This window comes from Hypanus sabinus, chromosome 8, assembly GCF_030144855.1.
Source record: "Hypanus sabinus isolate sHypSab1 chromosome 8, sHypSab1.hap1, whole genome shotgun sequence".
In the NCBI taxonomy this organism is placed as follows: domain Eukaryota; kingdom Metazoa; phylum Chordata; class Chondrichthyes; order Myliobatiformes; family Dasyatidae; genus Hypanus; species Hypanus sabinus.
In genome coordinates this window covers 91,013,504-91,035,283 of record NC_082713.1, presented here as the reverse complement: position 1 = coordinate 91,035,283, position 21,780 = coordinate 91,013,504, and the positions used below count along the sequence as shown (strand labels likewise).

The window sequence follows — 21,780 nt, the reverse complement described above, 5'->3', positions numbered from 1 at the left end:
TTTTGTCACCTTACTTACAGAAAATATGTTATTAAACAAGAAAGAGCACAGATTTACAAGGATGTTGCTAAGACTTCAGGACTGAGCTGCAGGGAGAGATTAGGTAGGCTAGGACTTTATTCTTTCAAGTGTATGGGACAGAGGTGTAATCTTATTGAAGTGTGTAAAATCACAAAGAGCATAGATAGAGTAAGCACACTCAGTCTTTTTCCTGTGAGTGGGTAGTCAAGAACTAGAGGTTATATGTATGAGGTGAAAGGGGAGAGATTCAACAGGAGTTTGAGGAATTTCCTTTTAAGACAAAGGTTGGTGTATGCAGTATGTTCAATGAGCTGCCAGAGATGGATTGGTGCAGATACAATAACAACTCTGTGAGGATATGGACAAGTATATGAAAAGGTTTAAGATATTATGGGGCAAACACTGGCGAATGGGCCCAGCTTGGATGGGGCATCTTGGTTGGATGTAATAGCCTGTTTCTAAGCAGTACAACTCTTGAGTCTATAACTCAAATAGTATGCCCAAGGAGATCCTGCTTCAAAGGGAGCAGTTGGTGGGGGGGGGGGGGGGGGAAGCTTTTGAAATTGTTGGGTGAGATGGAGGGAGAATGCAGTGAAGTGCTGCTGATGCCAGAAAAAAATGACATGTCCGTGGTGACAGCATGGACAGCAGAGATTGTGGTATATCAAAACTAATGCAGATGGCATCCAAATCCCAGTATGCTCACAAGACCTTTGTTCACAGAGATGGGTTGGGGTAGAATATGCTGGAGAAGTTCAAGCGATAAAAGTTTTAATGAGAATTGTACATCTCATTTCTCATTGTCATGGGCACCACAGCATAGAAATGGACCATAATTTTAGGACAGGTTTGAAACTGTGAGGTTGAGATGAAGACTAAACTTTAAGGGATCGGGAGCAGAAGAAAGATGTTGTGGCATTGAACAGAGACATGGATATGACCAAACCAATTGAGGGATTGAAATTGTAACTCTTAGTAGCCATAACTTGAATACGCATACTGAAAGGAAGTTAATGCATGTGCAGGCTTGCTCATGTTGGGATGTTAGCAGGACTTCTATGATGTGGCATTAGGAGAATGCTGGCTTTAGTGTTCCTGGTGAAATTATCTCCAAATAACTCACAGGTGCATTTAATCCCCTCAGCTCGCATGGGTGGACCTAATGTCTGGATGATATGCCAATTAGTAATGGAACACAATTTCAATTTGTTTTAGTCTAGATGTTACATAGTGAACAGTTCTTGTTCTAGTGAACCTGGCAAGCCAAATTGGAGCATGGGAAGGGGGTCCCTGACAAACTACTGGGAAATGCAGCAAGTGGAATTTCAGTGAGTTTCCAGTGAGTGCAGGGTCTGGGGTTCTGGTGCTTGCTAAAGTTGTAATGGCAAACAGTATCTACTGAGTCAGATGGCAAACCATCTGGATTTCTGCAGTATTGTGTCATGGATAATTGGAGTTGGACAGAATAGATTATACAGCAGAGAAACAGGTCCTTCAGCCCATTATGTCTAGGCTGATAATCATGCCTTTCTATACTAAATCCATCGCTTGCATTAGTTATATACCCTGCCCTGTTGATTCAAGTACCTGTCCAAATGCCTCTTAAAGGCATTACCATTTCTGTGTCCACCACCTTCTATGGCATTTCATTTCCAGATACCAACAACTATTTCTGTAAAAATATTACCTGTCAGATCCCCTTTAAACCTTTTTTCCTCTCACAACCCTGTGCCCTCTATCTTAAGATTCTCCTACCATGCAAAACAAACTTCAGTTGCCTACCCCATCTCTATTTCTCATAATTTGATACGTACATCTTCACCATTTCACCCTCCTTTGCTCTAGGAAAATCAGACAGCCTATTCAGTCCCTCCTTATGACATCCAATCCAGGCAGCATGTTCACTGTGCATGTTCTGCCCTGATTTAACTTCCTAAAATGACTCACTTTGCATTTGTCTGTTATAGTTTGACCGTCATTCCTTTCCCACTTCACCAATGTAATAATCTAAGGTAATCTTCTTCACTGTCTACTATACCACCAATTTCAGTATAATTTGCAAAACTTACAAACTACATTTCATCCAGTTATTTTATATGACAAACAACCATGGACCCAGCACTCATTCCAGTGGTACACAAAGGTCATAGGCCTCCAGTCTGAGAAATCAAACCTCCACTACCATACTCTGCCCTGAACCACTAAGTCATTTTTGTATCTCATTGTCTAGCTCACTGGGAACCTCATATCTGATCACATCTGACATTAGTTTTATTTCTTTTCTTTGAGCCAATCTTCAGTATTCCTCATCAATCAGGGATCCCTAGTACCGTTTATCCTTCCCTTTCCCTCTGAAAGGCAGCACAGTTAGCACAACTCTATTACAGCTCGTGGCATGAAAATTCGGAGTTCAATCCCAGTGTTCTCCATAAGGAGTCTGTAAGTCCTCCCCATGGAAAGTGTGGGTTTTCCCTCCCACAATCCAAAGATGTACTGGGTAGTTTAATTGGTCATTGTAAGTTGTCCCACGATTAGGTTAGGGTTTAATCAGATCAGGGTTGTTGGAGCTTGCTGGTAATGCTCCCTCTGATTTGCAATGACAACTGTGCGCAAAAATCCTGTGCTGTGCAATTTTTTGCCCAGTGACAACAACACGTGTGCACTGAATAATTTCTTCAATAAAACGGTATAAATAAGACCATTCTAAAACCTGAAAATTAATCATTGAAAACTCCACATTGACAACACCGTCTACATCAGAAACCGGAAAAGGAAATGTGGTTTTGTACGATGGTGAAATATGCTTAATGTACCAATGAGGTAGAGGGTGACAAACCATAAATTTTGGTTCTCAGCCCCCTACATTTCACTTTTAAAAGTCTCTAGCTTGTTAGGTATCCCGTTACCTGCAAATCTCACCTCCCAATGAACGTTTCAGAGTTCCTGTGTAATGCCATCAATATTTTGAACCTTACCTTGATGACCAGTCCTCTTTTTTCATCCCATAGCTATGTTGAAGCTAATGGAATTATGGTCACTGGTCCCAAAGTGCTCCCCATTGACACCTCAGTCAATTAAAACATAGAACGTACAAAATCTACAGCACATTACAGGCCCTTCGGCCCACAGTGTTGTGCCAACCGTAAAACCTACTCTAGAAGCAGCCTAGAATTTTCCCACTACATAGCTCTCTATTTTTCTCAGCTCCATTTACCTGCTTGACAATTTGTTGGCATGTCTCTAATATTTCCCATTTTTCTACTGACCACAGGGAGGCTGATTGTATAACCCTAGCAAAGTGATCACTCCTCTCTTATTGCTCCCCCTATGGCCTAATTGGATGATCCCTGCAGGAGATCCTACTAAAAACTATTGTATTGGTAATGCAACTTGTCCAGCCTTATTTTCTAAGAGGATGATGAATGTATCACCCTTTCTATTTGGATCTTCAGAAGCATGCCTCTTCCAAAAACTTCCCTGGACACACCAAACAAATTCTGTCTCATGTAATTCCTTGTCACTAATGCATTCCTCATCAATGTTCCAATCACTGTTCTGACCCTATTATACCAAAATTTATCTTTTATTTCTATACATAGTTTCTCCATATATTTCTACTGACAATTTGGGAACTAATAGTTTAATGGCAGTTTTTTTAAGTCAAGTCAAGTTGCTTTTTATTGTCACTTCGACCATAATCTGCTGGTACAGTACACAGTAAAAACGAAACAACGTTCCTCCAGGGCAATGGTGCTACACAAAACAACACAAAACTACACCAGACTATGTGAGACAACTCGAGGCTACACTAGACTACGTAAAACAACACAAAAACTACACGAGACTACAGAACTACATAAAGTGCACTAAACAGTGCAGGGCAGTACAAATAATTAATAAATAAATAATAAACAAGACAATAGGCACAGTAGAGGACAAATTTCAAGAAAACAATAAATTATGTAGATGTCAGTCTAGACTCTGGGTATTGAGGAGTCTGATGGCTTCGGGGAAGAAACTGTTGCACAGTCTGGTCGTGAGAGCCTGAATGCTTTGGTATCTTTTGCCAAATAGCAGGAGGGAGAAGAGTTTGTGCGAGGGGTGCATGGGGTCCGTCACAATGCTGTTAGCTTTGCGGATGCAGCGTGTAGTGTAAATGTCTGTAATGATGAGAAGAGAGACACCGATGATCTTCTCAGCTGACCTCACTATCCACTGCAGAGTCTTGCGAGCTGAAGCGATGCAATTTTTAAATTCTACCCTCATGGCCGTTCTGGAGCTTTCCTCTGGATATTCTAAGTACTGCTTTTGCGTTCTCCCTAATCGATGATACAGATTTTCCCTCCTCTCTTACCTCCACCTCTGGCACCCCATGCCACTGAACTGCCCAGTCCTACCTATCTGCTCAGTTTTACATTACAAGAGTAATGTATTGTTGGAATTAATGGTATGTTTTTAATCATTTCTCACTCAATAAAATTTGTTGTTTTAAACACAAGCTAGCTAATACCATTCTGTGCCGTGTATGAGATGCCAAGTAAGATAATCAAATATTTCAGGAAATGTTTCAGGATGAACACATATGTGGATTAGAAGAAAGCCAGTGTCCACCAATTAATCAGATGAAGTGAGCAGAGTCTTTAAAGGATGTGTTTTAAGAGCCAACAATATCTGGGAGCACAGCATAAACTGGCGTTAAGTATTTGTGTCCAGGGAATTACAGAGATGTCAATGAAATATTTGCAAATGTAGGCATAAGAAATTTGATGCAGATGATTGCAAGGCTTTATAAATGGAAAGCAAAGATAGAAATATTCTTAATACATAGCATCAACTTGGGTAATTTTGATGGTGAAAGAGAACCATGAAGAGCTTAGAAGGAGACAACGGCGCCTAACTATGACTCCTTTACCTGTATCTTCGGAAACAGCTCTATTTCTATGTTTAATATCTCTTTTTTTCCCCTTTCAGGGTTCTTTTGAAGACCCTGACCTGGAGTTACACACTGACTACGGTTCTTTGCGGGAATGGGACCCACCCTTGGGGTTGCACGATTGGCCGTTATTCGATAAGCAAAGGATGCAGCCTGGGTGATCAGCGCGCCTGCAGTGTTCTGGGATCTCATAGCTCTGAAGATGGGTGGACTGAAGTTCGGTGCCTCTGCAGGAGTTTGGTGTGTCATGGGAAATGGAAGAACGGCTGCCGGCTGTGTGCCCAGAGACCTGAGTTCTTTGGGCACAGATTTCAGAAACAGTGACGCAATGGACTTTTATCTTCAGAAATCAGCAAGTTGTTTATGTCTCCGCTCTCACTGTAAAACAGAGACACCTCTTTTCCCCTTATTAGGGAGAGAGAGAACCTGTGGTATGTCAAATTACCGGGGGATCCAGTGGTCTTTGGAGTACTGAAAGTTTGTGTCTTTATTGATGCTTCACTGCACGTTTGCGTGCTTGGTGAGGGTTGCCAATGCTTTTTGCTGGTGGGGAGGGGGATCATTGCTTTGCTGCTGCTTATGTGTGTGGGGGGGGTGGTTTACATGTGGTTTGGGGTTCTAGCATTTCACTGTCAATCATTCTTTGGGGCACTCCTCTGTTTTCAAGAATGGTTGCGAAGAAGAAGAATTTCAGGATGTATATTGTATACATTTCTCTGACATTAAATGTACCTTAGAAATCTCTGAATGATTCACACAATGCTGAGCTGCAGTGAGCAAATCACTGCATTATCAGTGCTCCTGAAAATGCGACTCGATTCTGTGCACAGACACCCAGTGAAAAGTCTCTCTTACAACCTGAGAATTGTTCAGTTATATCCCCACAACAAAAAGTAGGATCACTTCAAACTAGTTAATCACTACTCAACTAGTTTACTCTCAGTCATGAGTCAAAGGTTTGCACTATTGTTGACAAGCTGCACTTACTAATAATCTGCTTTCACAGGAACCTGAGCTCAGCACAGCCTTGTTTCTTGGAAAAAGGAGTTGAATTCCAGGGGCACACTGACCCCAAAACTGACTGTGGCTTTGTTTCTCTCCCCTTCTTTCTGTTTTGTGGATTAAAACTTACTTGACGTTCACAACTTCTCAGCTTTGGCAAAAGATCCTCACGCTGAAATATTAACTGTTTCGCCTCAGATGCTGCTTGAACTGATGAGTCATTTTCTGCTTTATTTTGGATATCTATAATCTGTAGTTTTTCCATCAACTAGATAGTGTGTTTTTGAATTAAGTCCAGACCTACACACTGAAACTACACAGTTAAATGAGGCAGCCTAGGATGCAAGCCACATATTGAAACCATGTGACAAAGCTTATAGATAGAAACTGGATGTTTCTAACAAAATGTGAACATGCAGTATTACATTTAGAAACATTAAATTACTGCTATTCTTTACTGCAGCAGATTGATAAGTAAAGAATTATGTGTATTATGCCTCTTGATGTGGTCTATCTCATAGTTTTGGCCCTAATTAAAAAGAGCAATAGGGGCAGTGAGTGAATAGGAATTTGAGGTCAGCAGCACAGAGATCTAGCTGAATTTAGTTTTAGTGTGTCATTGCGGTTACTTGTTTCAGTTGAGTAGGGAGAGAACAAAGTACGAGAGTGGAGCATGGTATTTATATTTCTCTTCTAAATCTTCTGACAAAATGTATCACTTCACATTTCTCAGCATTAACTTTCACCTCCATCTATAAGCTCAGTCCAACTATTTTCCATAACAACATATATCAGTTGTAGCTATAGAAATTGTGCTCTACTCCCAAGTTGGAATGATGAATATGTAAAAAAAACACTGCTTCTGGTGTTAGCCCTATGACAACCATGCAATCAGATTCAAATCAACTTTCAACCTGCAGTATAGAGCCATGGAATATGAATCACAACAAAAACATGAAGTGCTGGCAGAACTCAGTAGGCCAGACAGCATCTATGGGAGGAGGTAGTGACGACGTTTCGGGCCGAAACCCTTCATCAGAATCACAAACAACCTTATTTTAAAATGTTACCATGTCTTGAGACTGTCCAGAACAATAGATTTAATACTAATTCTAAATATCACTCTCTTGGTTAGTTGATGTGGGCTTAGAGAGAATTCGATATCACTGACACTGGACAGTCCCATCAGTAACAATCCAGGCCAGGGAAGAGTCCATACATCATGCATAAAAGGAATACCACAACGCAACTTGCAAGCTCAGATAATCAGCCATGACGCAACATTAAAGAGTAACGCAAAAGGCCTTGGAATAGAAACTAAAGAAATCCAGACTAAAACCTCTTGGGTCCATGTTGAAGGTTCGAATTCAGCTTTGTACCATTTATAAAGTGGTACAGATTCTGTGCATACACACTTCACTGAATTTGCCATGATAACGATTTTCAGTGACAGTAATTTTGGTGGAGTCAATCCTGAGTACTTCCTGTCCTGACAGTTTTTTTTTCAGCCAATCACTCTCTCAGAGACCGATCATATGTTCAGTAAGAACCAAATGACACAGTGTATCAATACAAATTCTCACAAATTATTCCAATAGTAACTGACTGTGCTAAATACAGCATAATCGACTGACCATGTCTACCAGGCCATTGACTGTTTACTACTTATGGGAGGACAGTGACATAATTGTGGAGGCCCTTTTACTGATGCTTGCTTCATCATTAACCACTGTGTAAGTTCCCAAAGACTGTAAGAAGGCTAATGTTGTACCATTGTTCAAGAAAGGTAGCAAGGAAAGACCAGGAAACTACAGCTTGATGCCAGCGACCCTGATGTCAGCTGTAGGGAAGTTACTGGAGGGAATTCTGAGGGACAAAATCTACAATCACTTAGATGGTCATGGCCTAATCAGGAATAGTCAACACAGTTTTGTGTGGCAGATCACGTCTGACAAATCTTTTGGAGAGGTAACTGAGGGAATAGATGAATGCCAGTGGTGGATATCGAGCTTTAATAAGGCTTTGACAAGTTTCCAAGTGGCAGGCTGATCTGGTGGGTTATACAGAATGGGACTTGGGGAAGCTATCGAGGAAGATTCAGAATTGGCTCAATGAAAGAACATAGAACAGGCCATCTGGCACAATGTTGAGCTGACTTTTTAATCTACTCCAAGACCCTTCCCTCTCACAGAGCCCTCCATTATTTCTTTCATTCATGTGCCTATCTATTCTGCTTCTAACATCAATCCTCAATAGAAAACAGAGGTGATGGTTGGAGCCTGAGTCTCTAACTGGAGGCTTGTGATTGGTGGGTCAGTGTTAGGATCTTGAGTTTCTCATTAATTATGTAAAAGAGATGAATATGATTATACACAGCATGATGAGCAAGCTTGCTGATGATACTAAATTGTTGATTGTGAAGCAGGCAACAATGATTTGCAGTGAGATCTTCATTAATTAGGGAGATGGGCTGATAAATGGCTAGTGGATTTCAATGTGGGCAAGTATAAAGTGATGTATTTTGGACAGTTAATTCTAGGATAAGGTTTATACAGTGAATGGCAAGGCATCGGTGAGTGTTCTGGAGCAGGAGACCAGGCAGTACAAGTACAGAGTTTGCTGAAAATGGCTTTGCAATTAGACAGGTTGAGGAAGAAGGCACTTGGTATGCTGGCCTTTGTGAGTCAAAGCATCAAGTGTTTGAAGGAGAATAGTACACTCCGTGACTACTCCAGAGACTGTTATGTGTGAAAATCCCTGGAGATCAGCAATTTCTAAGATACTCATATGGCACCAACAATCATTCCATGTCAGTCACTTCGATCAAATTTCTTCCCTATTGTGATGTTTGGTTTGAAAAACAACTGAAACTCTTGACCATTCTGCATGCTTTTGTGCATTGAGTTTCTGCAACATAACTAGCTGGTTAGATATTTGCATTAACAAGCAGGTGTACATGTGTACCTAATAAAGTGGCCACTGAGAGTACACTCGTTAATATGAATCATTGGTGAGTCAGTGGTTGGAGCATTTTATGCTATTGTCACTGCTGTAGGAAAGACATCGTCAAGCTGGATAGGCTGCAGGATGCTGCCTGCTTCAGAGTACTTCAGCTACAGGGAGACGCTCTTGTTGCTGGTATTCCCTTGAGTTCAGGAGAATGGAGGGTGACCTCAGAATTTTGTGAAAATCATGAGGGGTGTGGATAGGGTGGCCTGTCATAAAACTAGAGGACACAGATGGGAGAGATTTTAAAAAGACCCGTGAGATATATTTTTTTTACATGGAGGTAGTGAGTATCTGTAATGAGCTAACATAGACCATAAGACAAAGGAGCAGAATCAGGCTGTTTGATTCATCAGGTCTGCTCCAACATTCCATCGTTGCTGAGTTATTGTACTTGTAACTCATCTCCATTTTCCTGCCTGCTCCCCACAACCTTTGACACCTTTGTTAATCAACCTCCACTTTATATATACACCCAATGACACAGACATCTCTGGCAATGCATTCTACAGATTTACCACTCTCTGGCAAAACAAAATCAAATTCACTTGTATTCTGAAGCTGTAGTCTTCCTCACGACAGGAAACAACGTCCCCACGTCCACTTTATCTAAACCAGTGATTCCCAAAGTGGATGATATACCCTGTACCACCACCAGGGGCTGGTGGAGTTTCTAAGGGGAAAAATAAAGATAAAGCAGGTGCTGGCGGGGTGGGGGGGGGGGGAACTTGGTAGCAAAGGAGACAGCTGAGGGATTACAGGCTTAATTTAAGAAACAGCCTACAGTATTTTATATTTAGTGCCTCATAACTGATTACAATGAAGATGCAATCACCTCGTCCCTTGGTAACAAACCATTCTCTTAGACTTTGCTCAAAGAGTGTTATCATTGTTGAAAAACAATGACACCCTTCTGTATTTGGCATATTATGAGAAATTTGGACTGAAGAAATAGTGGTATTTTCAGACTTGCCATTCACTACTGTAGAGTACAGTGTTAGTGTGATTCCCACACTCTAATCTGTTCCTATGTCATGATCTTAACTCAACATGTCAGGCAGCATCTATGAAGGGATCTGCTGTTAGGTTGGCAGAGTGAAGCATCACACATATAAAATCATGACTACTCTGAAGATACATAGTGCCTTCATCAGGACTGGAAAGGAAGTGAATAGCCAGAATAAGGGTGGGCTAAGGAAAGTATATGTGATAGGTGAGTGGGAAGGTGGGTAAGGGGGCAACAAATAGCCTCTTCTCTAATCTCCTCTGAATTCATATTCCTGCTCAAAACTAACTATTTCCATCTACACCCTTGTCGTAACCTTGATGCCCCTTCCAGTTCTATAAGTGCACCCCTTCCTCACTGTCCCATTTCTCAGCCCACAATGGCCAGAACATGCTCAAGGCAGTCAGAGCTTTGTGGTCACTTCCTGCATCAGCCCCACAGATGCACTCATCTTATTCAACTCTTTGGCTTCCAACATTGCTGCTGTGGCCATTACATATGATAAAAAAAAGCAGAAACTAAAGCGGGTCTCACGAGAGTGATCATGAGGAACACCAATGGTCAGAAGTGTGAGGAGGCTTTCCACTGAAGACAGAGGCAAGCTGAAATACACCAGGTTTTGTTTCCTCCTACAGAGTTCATTGCAAAACACATTACCCCATTTTGTAAAATTCAGAAAAAGCAAACTATAAGTGTGTTTGGTTAATATTTAATTTCAGTTCAGAATGGAGCACCAGCACATATTAGGAGTTGTACGGTCCACATAATTCCACACATAAGCTGGTGGAGATTTCTTGCTACTGTTTGGTTGTCAGTGCAAAGCATCTCACATATAAAACCACAATCATTCTGCAGACATATAGCGTGCTGGCTCTGAGCTTAAATGAAGACCCTCAATTTGACAAATACAGTCACATTAACAAAAAGGTGTGAATCATCACATTTCGTTATTTGTAAATCTTTTTTATGTTTGATCACAATGCACAGGATACAATTTTACTTATGTTTACCCAAATGCTTAACCCTGCATTCTGTTTGTTGTTTAGGTACCCAGCCTTTTGCGTCATCAACAGAGATCTCATCTAACAACGGACTTCTGCAACTTGTGCAGCTGCAGTTGTTTGTGAGCACGTTAGTGGCATCTGCAAAAGCAAAAATAAAGCAGAAAGAAACTCAGATTTGGATTTTGTTTGTTATCTTTTCTGCATCTGTTGTTGCCCTGCAGCCAGATCAGTCTCCCTGTTGATCAGTCCTGTTGAGTTAATTAGTTCTACTTCCCGGTTCTCTAATACCCTCCAATGAGAACTGAGGAACTTCGACCTGGAGTGAAAATCTCCAACAAACAATCAATCTGCCCATGCCAGCTCGAAACAGCGCAGACCCTTCCTGCCCTACCACATCATCTCTCTGTGGAATTGCAAGTGCGCCAGTTTAATATTATCACACACTAGAACTGCAGTGCACTTAAATATTACATACTAAATACAAGGAAATTAATCACTAAACTATGATCTCAGTTCCAACAGTGAGTCTTCTTAAACAAAAAGCTAGATGAGATTTAAAATGGTCACATTTGCAAAAGCCATTCAATATTTTACTTCAAATTCTGTAGGATTCCAAATACATGGTACAAGCTCTCTGCACATGATCATGTCTTTCTGTGGTCCATTTTTCATATCCTAACCAACACCTATTCACATTCGCCTAGTAACCCTCCTGGTACATCCCACTGATAGAGGTACATTCCATCAATAGGGACATTTGTGGCTACTTCAATATTTATAGGGGAATTCTGAAATGTAATTAAAGTCTTGCATTGTTTTGACATCCCATGACCTTAGGTCATCCAGAAGTACTTTATAGCCGATTAAATTTAGTTGTTCTTGCAAGACAGAAAACAATTTGTCCAAAGTCCTGGTCAAAAAGGAGGAGGTGGTAAATTGGATTGGACATTGGCTTCACTAAAGAAGGCAGAGAGTGGTAGTAGACGGTTGCCTTATATTATGATTAGGTTGCCTTATGTTACGCCCTGTGTTATGATTAGGGGTGTTCTGCATGGATTGGTGATGGATTTGTTGTTTGTCATCTGTATCAGTAAACTGGACATTAATGTGGCAAACTGGATCAGCAGGTGTGTGGGTGACACCAAGATTAGGGTGTAGATGCAAGGGGAGGCTACAAAACTTTGCAGTGTGATCTGCACCAACTGGGAGAATGGGCTAAGAAAAAATTGGAGATGGAATTTAACAGGAGGTGTTGCACTTTGCGAGGACTAACCAGGGTAAAACTTACACAGTGAGCATAGAGGAACTTGGAAGAACAAAGTGATCTGGGAGTACAGATGTATAATTCCTTGGAAACTGCATCACAGATAGATAGGGTTGTAAAGGGATCTTTGGCACAATGGCCTTCGTAAATCAGTGCACTGAGTACAGGAGTTGGGAAGTTATGCTGAAGTTGTGTAAGATGTGGTAAGACCAGATTTGGAGTATTTTATCAGTTCTGCTCACTTACCTGCAGGCAAGATTCCAATAAGATTAAAAGGGTACAGAGAAAACTGATAAGGACTCTGAATACCTGAGTAACAGGATATAACCATATAACAATTACAGCATGGAAACAGACCATCTCGGCCCTTCTGGTCCGTGCCGAACGCTTACTCTCACCTACCTCAGCCCATAACCCTCCATTCCTTTCATGTCCATATACCTATCCAGTTTTACTTTAAATGACAATACCGAACCTGCCTCTACCACTTCTACTGGAAGCTCGTTCCACACAGCTACCACTCTCTGAGTAAAGAAATTCCCCCTCATGTTACTCTTAAACTTTTGCCCCCTAACTCTCAACTCATGTCCTCTTGTTTGAATCTCCCCTATAACAATAACAATTCAACATGGACTGGATGGGCTAAAGGACCTGTCTCTATGCTGTAATGTTCCTTGGCTTTATGTCTATTATTTGTTGTCAGAGTAATCAGGTGATAATAGAAACATAGAAAACCTACAGCACAATACAGGCCTTTCACCCCACAAAGCTCTGCCGAACATGCCCTTACCTAGGGTTACCCATAGCCCTTTATTTTTCTGAGCTCCATGTACCCGTCCAGGAGTCTCTTAAAAAACCCTATCGTATCCACTTCCACCACCGTTGTCGACAGCCCATTCCACGCACTCACCACTCTCTGCATAAAAATCTTACCCCTGACATCTCCTCTGTACCCACTTCCAAGCACCTTAAAACTGTGCCCTCTCATGCTAGCCATTTCAGCCCTGAGAAAATCCTCTGACTGTCCACATGATCAATGCCTCTCATCATCTTGTACACTTCTATCAGGTCACCTCTCATCCTTTGTCGCTCCAAGGATAGCCGGGTTATTTTTATAAGACCATAAGACATAGGAGCAGAATTGCGCCATTTGGCTGATCGAATCTGCTCCACCATTCAATCATGGTTGATCCTTTTATCCCCTCCTCAGCCATCTCCCTGTAACTTTTGATCCAATCAAGAACTGATCAAGCTCTACCTTAAATACCCCAATGACCTGGCCTCCACAGCTGCCAGTGTTAACAAATTCCACATATTCAACACCTTCTGGCTAAAGAAAATTCTCCGCATCTCGGCTTTAAATGGACACCTCTCTATCCTGAGGCCAGTTTCCTATTGTTCTAGGCTCCTTCACCATGGGAAACATCCTTTCCACATCTACTCTGCCTAGGCCTTTCAACATCCAAAAGGTTTCAATGAAATACCCCTTTCATCCTTCTAAATTAGTATAGACCCATCAAACATTCCTTGTATAATAACACTTTCATTCCCAGAATCATCCTTGTGAACCTCCTCTGAACCCTCTCCAATGCCAACACAACATTTCTAAAATGAAGGGCCAAAAACTGTTCGCAATAATCAAGGTGAGGCCTCACCAGTGCCTTATAAAGCCTTAGCATCACATCCCTGCTCTTGTATTCTAGACCTCTTGAAATGAATTATAACATTGCATTTGCCTTCTTCACCACTGACTCTATCTGCAAGTTAATGCTTGGGGTATTTTGCACAAGGATTCCCAAGTTCCTTTGCACCTCAGATTTTTGGATGTTCTCCCCATTTAGAAAATAGTCTACATATTTATTTCTACAGCAATCCACCAATTTTGATATCATCTACAAACTTGACAAAAAAGCCATCTATTCCATCAACTAAATCATTAATATACAGCACAAAAGCGGTCCAACACCGACCCCTGCGGAACAAACCCAGTTATTTGAGGTGAACCAGGAAAGGATCCTTTATTCCGACTTACTGCCTCCTACCAATCAACCATTGCTCTAACCATACTAGTAATTTTCCTGTAATACCACAGGCTCTTAATTTGATAAACAGCCTTATGTATGGCACATTGTCAAAGGCCTTCTGAAAATCCAAATATACAAAATCCACTGAATCCCCTTTACCCTACATGCAATCTCCCCAAAGAATCCCAAAAGTTTTGTCAGGCAAGGTTTTCCCTTAAGGAAACCATACTGACTTTGTCCTATTTTGTGCTCTGTCACCAACATCTACCCAACCACTGAGGTCAGGCTAACAGATCTATAATTTCCTTTCCGCTCCCTTCCTCCTTTCTTAAAGTGTGGAGTGATAGTTGCAATTTTCCGGTTCTCTGGCACTGTGCTGGAGTCCAATGAATTTTGAAAGATCATTACTAATGCCTCCTCAATCTCTACCACTACCTCTTTCATCTAGTGTGGATGATTTATGTACCCTTAGGTCTTTCAGCTTTTTGAGCAGCTTCTCCATTGTAATAGTAACTGCACCCACTTCTCTTCCAGCACACCCTTCAACATCTCACACACTGCTAGTGACTTCCTCAGTGAAGACTAATGCAAGATATATTTAGTTCCTCTACCCTCTCCTTGTCCACCATTATTATTTCTCCGGTCTCATTTTCTAGAAGTCCCATATCCACTCTCACTTCTCTTTTTTTTACATATTTAAAAAAGCTTTAACTATCCACTTTGATCTTGTTTACTAGCTTGCTTTCATATTTCATCATTTCCCTTCTAATGATTCTTTCCAGCTTCTCTCTGTAGGGTTAAAAACTTTCCCAATAATTTTTGGTAGAACACAGCAGGCTAGGCAGCATCAATAGGGAGAACCTGCCTGGCCTGCTGTGTTCTACCAGCATTTTGTGTGTGTTGTTGTTTGAATTTCCAGCATCTGCAGATTTCCTCGTGTTTGCCCAATAATTTTTGCTTTGTTGTATGCCCTCTCTTCTGCTTTTACAATAGCCTTGACTTCCCTTGTCAGCCATGTTTCTACTATTTTGCTGTTTGAGTATTTCTTTGTTTTTGGAATACACCTATCCTGAACCTTCCTCATTTTTCCCAGAAACTTAAGCCATTGCTGCTCTGCTATCAACCCTGCCAGCATCTCCTTCCAATTTACTTTGGCCAACTCCTCTCTCATACCACTGTAATTTCCCTTACTCTACTGAAATACTGCTACATCAAACCTTTTCTTTCTCCCTATCAAATTTCAAGTTGAATTCAATCATATTGTGATCACTGCCTCTTAAGGATTCTTATTCCTTAAGCTCCCTAGTCACCTAGTTACATAACACCCAATCCAGTATAGCTGATCCCCTAGTAGGCTCAATGACAAATTACTCTAAAAAGCCATCTCATCTGATGGAGGTAAACTGTTCAGGACAATGTACATCTCATATCTTCGTCCAGCATTGTGGCTAGGAAGTGTTTATACTCCAAGGTTTAGCATCAGTCAGAGTGGTTTGTCACCCTGGATTTTCATGCTTATTCTCTGGAGTGAGAGTTGGTGAATCCACAAATCTCTGCTAACTCAAAGACAAGAATTTCTTCTTTTGAAAATGAACACCATTAAATAAAATGTCACTGACATAAACATATGGAGTAATGCCAATATTTGGAGTGCCCCAATCTGTATATGCAGAGTCCTAGGTAGTTTCCAGTGTTTACGCTGAAGCAGTGTCCTGTAATTAATTATATCTGAGGAGATCATCAAACACCCACTAACATTTATAGTGCCTTATCTTTGCAGATTTATTTAAGTGATTCATTTTGTGGAGGTTACTTAAAATTTAATTCCATGAAAGCTAGACAATAAAAAGCAGTGCTTTCTTAATGCAGTTTGTTTCGAGGTGAGGGCTAGCTGTTGGTAGAATGTATATATATCATATCAACATCGGCATGAGCTGAATTGGGAAAGTAATATAATCCTTTCTTCAAAGGTTGATGTTTTCACAATAACTAGCCTTCAAAACTTCAAAGCAGTCCTCCTAATCAGAAAATATATCTGTGGGTATATTTTTATTCTCCATTGACGATGACTATTTTCAAGAAACCATTGTCACATTCAAACTGAGATTAAGTTGAATTGTAAAAGATTTTCTGTAAAAAATATAGAATTATAAAGATTTTAAATACAGGAAACATGATCCAATCATAGGAACTAGAGAACCACAGATTTAAGACAGTTTAAAAAAAACATAGAAGGGAGATTCCATACCAAATTGTTTTGATCTGGAAAGCACCACCTGAAAGTGTTGTGTCAGGTGATTCAATAGCGACTTAGAACAGGGAAATGGATACATATTTGGGGGGGGGGTAGAATGAAAAATTGCACTGGAGTTCTAAAAACAATCAATAAAGGAACAGCATGACAAATCTTCCACCATCATTACAGTTGACAAAAGTCTATTTGTTAAAGTAGGGGTTATCTTTTCATTTTGCACTGATGTCATTTCATGTAGTCATGCTGTCATTTCTAAGCTTTCAGTAAGGATGGCTACATTTCTCTCTGTTTCTGTTTTTTAGTTCTAATTTTTATCCCAATATCAGAGAATGATCGACATACAAGAGAAGACAATGCAGAAAAGAAAGGTTGCTGATGATAAAGGCAGCGTTCTGAAGACCAGAGAGATCCTGGCTCATTGCAGATGAAAAGCAGAAGTGAAAACTGAATTAAGAGAGACAGATCAGATGAGGGAAAACAAATCGATGACAACATAAATGTAAATTCAAATGTTTTACAGGGATATATTTACTATATGTTAAAATAGTACATCATTTGGAGTGGAGCCAAGTTTGAGCTAAAAATGTGAATATATCCATTGGTAATGAGGGCAGTGATAAAGTGCAAAATGAATACTTGGCAATGTTGTATATTTAATATTTAAGTCTTCTTTACTCAGAGAGTGGTAGCTGTGTGTAACAAGCTTCCAGTATAAGTGGTAGAGGCAGGTTCGATATTGTCATTTAAAGTAAAATTGGATAGGTATATGGACAAGAAAGGAATGGAGGGTTATGGGCTGAGTGCGGGCCAGTGGGACTAGGTTGGTAAGTGTTCGTCACGGACTAGGAAGGCCGAGATGGCCTGTTATATTGCTGTAATTGTTATATGATTATGTGTTATATACGGTAATGTTTGAGTACTCTTGTATGTATATATCTATTATGCATTCTCATTCATTTAAATAGTTAATTACAAATTATAGGTAAGGAAAGCAAATGTGATGTGAGCATTCACTTCAAGAGGATTAGAGGAAAGCAAGGATGTAACGTTGAGACTGGTGAGGCCTCATTTGGAGTACTGTGAGCAGGTTCGAAAGGAAGTGCTGAAACTGGAGACGGTTCAAAGGAGGTTCACAGAAATGATTCCAGGATAGAATTGCTTGTCATGAAGAGTGTTTGATGGCTCTGTGGCTGTATTCACTGAAATTCAGAAGAATGAGGGGTGACTTCATTGAAACCTATCAAATCGTAAAGGGCCTTTTTCTGAATGTGGAGAGGATGTTTCCTATAGTCAAAGAGTCTAAGACCCAAGGACACAGCCTCAGAATAGAGGTGCATCCTTTTAGAATGAAGATGTGGTAGAATTTCTTAGCCAGAGAGTGGCGAATGCATAGAGACCAAGTCTTTATGTACTGGTATATTTTAGGCAGAGGTTGATAGATTTTTGATTGGTCCAGGTATGAAGGGATACAGAGAGAAAGCGGGAGATTGGGGCTGGCAGGAAACTTGGATCAGCCGTGATGAAGTGGCAGAGCAGACTCAATGGGCCAAATGGCCTAATTCTGCTCCTATATCTTATATGTATAAATATGTGGATTACATATGTCATCAAGCTGTCATGTGATACATGTCTGCCTCACAAAGTTAGAACTGTATTTCGGAGTCCATTGAATTTGTTTAATGTTTTGAAGTTACAAAACATAATATTGGCAACTATTAAAACTAACATGAGATGGCTATCGACCTGGTAAAATGCAGGAAGACATTCGACATTCGAACTAAAAAAAAAGCACTGTGAGACCACTGAGTGAAAAAGCACCCCAGCCCACGTTCTTTAGAAGGGAAAAGATTGAGATTTTTTTTAAAACTCACAGGCTGATAAAGTGTGAGTACCAAGTGATAATAATCATAAAAAAGAGTAGAAATGGCTGATTACATCGGAGAGATCGACACATTTGATTGCTCAATAGATAACTGGCTTATGTATACTGAGCTAACTCAACAACATTTTGAAGCAAACAGGCGATGAGAAGAAGTGCAAATTTTGCTGAATGCATTGGTTTCAAGGCATACAGTTGGCTTTGAAGTTTGACTGCTCCAACCAAACTAACAGAACAGAAAATTACTGATATTGTTAATGTAATACAGGAACATTTAGAACCAAAGCCATTATTGATTGCAGAATACTTTAAGTTTTGGAAGTGGAATCAAAAAGGGGAGTCCACTTCAATGTATGTGACTGAATTGAAGAGACTGCTTGAACATTGTAAGTTTAGTATTGGGTTTAATGATACACTAAGAATGTTTAGTTTGTGGAAACATTTTTTTAAAATTCAAGAATGGCTCCTAACTGAAGCACAATTTACATTCAAAAGAGCATTTGAAATCGCTGTTTCATGAAAACCACAGACAGCTGAGTCGCAGTCGAGAATGAAAGTGAGCATGAATAAAATTGCAGTATCTAAACAGAACCCTGTCTGGCTAAACAAGCTGTATTACCATTGTGGCAGGAGCTCACATTCGCCAAACAAAGTCAGACTTGAAGGCAAAATGTGCAGAAAATGCAACAAAAATAGGACATATGCAAAGAGCATGTTGCACAGCACCAGTGGTCCCAGCAGCAAAGGAAGGCAGGCTTATCAGGATCTGTGGTGATTTCAAGGTCACTGTCAACCCAGTACTGAAAGTAGATCAATACCCTCTGCCCAGGATAGAAGACATCTTTGCAAACCTTTCTGGACCTTAGCTGAAGCCTACCTGCAGATGGAGATGCAAGAAAAGTCCAAAGTGTTTCTCACTATAAACACTCACAAAGAGATTTATTGCAATAATGGGCTTATTTTTGGAATAGCATTTGCACCTGCTGTCTGGCAGAAAGCTATGGACCAGGTGCTGTAAGGTTGACCAGGCTCTCCGTGTTACCTGGATGACATCTTTGTTAGCGGTAAGGATGACAAGGAACATCTCCAAAAACTCGAGACAGTGTTAAAAAGATTAGAAGGTTATAGGTTCAGAGCACGATGCGACAGATGTGAATTCTTTAAAGCAAGCTTCACTTATTGTGGTCACATGATTGACACGCAAGGATTACACAAGTGTGCTGAGAACATTCAAGCAGCAGTGGATGCCCCAGGGCCAAAGGATGTGTCATAGTTTCAGTCCTTTTTCGGATTTGTCAATTACTATTACAGGTTCCTGCCAAATCTGGCAACTGTGCTCCACCCCTTGAACTCGTTACTACAGATCAGGAAGAATTGACAATGGGCAAAACAGTGTCAGGTGGCAAAGGAAATGGTGATGTCAGACACTGTACTCACACATTGTGATCCACATCAACGAAGGATGCCTGTGATGCCTGGCCTTCTAGTACAAGTGCAGTCAGGTCACATGCTGAGTGATGGGAGTAGCCTTTGCATCACCTTCCTTTACTGTTGCAGAGAAAAATTACACACAGATTGACAGAAAGGCCTCGAGTCTGTTTGGGGTGTAAAACATTTCAACTAGTATTTGTATGGGAGAGATATTGATCATCAAACACCTGTGCTCATTTTGAATCCACAGAAGGGTGTTCCACAAACTGCAGTAGCAGAAATGCAGAGACGGGCTCTGTTTCTTGAAGGACATAATCACAAGATTGAATTCGAGACGATGACTAATCATGGAAATGATGGATTGTCCTGTTTACCCTTGGAAATAGAAGTACCAAAAAAATTACTAAAAAAGACACTTGCCTTGATGTACTCATGCCAGCACAAATCAAAAGTCTCCCTGTTACAGCAGAAATGGTACAAAGGGAAACGTGAAAAGACACCACACTGTACTAGGTCTAGATGGCAACCCAAAATGGCATAAATGTGCAACCATTTCCAGAATTTTACCAGCACCAAGATGAACTTACCCTTGAGGTTATAGTTGTGTATTTTATATTTAATATTTAAGTAATGTTAAATACTTTTATGTGTGTATATATATCTATATACATGAGATTAAACATTATTCTTCATTTAAATAATTAATTACAGGTTATAGGTATAAATATCTGATTGAATACATCAGGCAAAATTTTCCCTTGAGGGAATAGGCTGACCACACCCCATTTTATCACATGCCTCCAAATACTCTGAGACCTCATCCTCAATAATCAACTCCAACATCTTCCCAAACATTGAGGTTAAACTAACTGGCGTATAATTTCCTTTCTTCTGCCTCACTCTCTTCTTGAAGAGTGGAGAGACAATTGCAGTTTTCCAGTCTTCTGAAAGGAACCATTTCAGAATCTAGTGATTCTTGAAAGATCATTACTAATGCCTCTACTTTCTTTTCAGCCACTTCTTTCAGAACTCTGGGGTGTACACCATCTTGTCCAGCTGACTTATCTACCCACAGACCTTTTATCTTCCCTCTAATTATGGGAACTTCACACACTTCATGCCCCCTGACTTCCACCAAACATCTCAGTGTTTTCCACTCTTAAGACTGATGCAAACTACTTATTCAGGTAATCCACTATTTCATTATCTCCCATTACTACCTCTCCAGCATCATTTTCCAATGGTCCACTCTCACCTCTGTTTTACATTTTATGTATCTGAAGAAACTTTCTGTATTCTCTTTAATGTTATTGACTAGCTTATTTTAATATTCCACCTTTACCTTCTTAACAACTTTTTTAGTTGTTTTTGTGGTTTTTAAAAGCTTCCCAATCCTCTAACTTCCCAGTAATCTTTGCCCTATTATATGCCCTCTCTTTGGCTTTTATGTTGGCTTTGACTTCTCTCTGGCCATGGTTTTGTCATCTTTACTTTAGAATACTTCTTCCTCTTTGAGATGTATATATCTAGTACCTTCTGAATTGCTTCCAGCCATTGCTGTTCAGCTGTCATCCCTGACGGTGTTCTTTTCAAATGAATACATGCCAACTCCTCTCTCATGCCTCTGTAATTCCTTTAACTCCTCTCTGACACATCTGACTTCAGCTTCTTCTTAAATTTCAGGGTTGATTCGATCATATTATGATCACCTACCCCAAGGGTTTTTTTTTACCTTAAGCTCTCAGTAGATTATTTTCTAGTGGGGTCAACCATGAGCTTCTCTAAAAAGCCAACTCGTAGGCACTCTAGAAATTATACCTCCTGATTTTCACAATCCACTTGCATATTGAAGTCCTCCATGACTATAGTAACATTGCCTTTTTTTGCATGCATTTTCTATCTCTCATTTTAACTTGCCAATATCCTTACTACTGTTTGGGGATCTGTACAAAGCTC

General features: G+C 40.3%; 2 protein-coding genes across 4 annotated transcripts in view; both read right to left on the bottom strand.

The window, feature by feature from the left end:
- The window catches only part of LOC132398287 (probable G-protein coupled receptor 174), a 45,375-nt gene that overhangs the window by 4,962 nt on the left and 18,633 nt on the right, over window positions 1–21,780 (bottom strand). The window lies entirely within an intron of this gene.
- LOC132398286 (probable G-protein coupled receptor 174) overlaps window positions 1–21,780 on the bottom strand; it is a 169,309-nt gene that overhangs the window by 128,922 nt on the left and 18,607 nt on the right. The window lies entirely within an intron of this gene.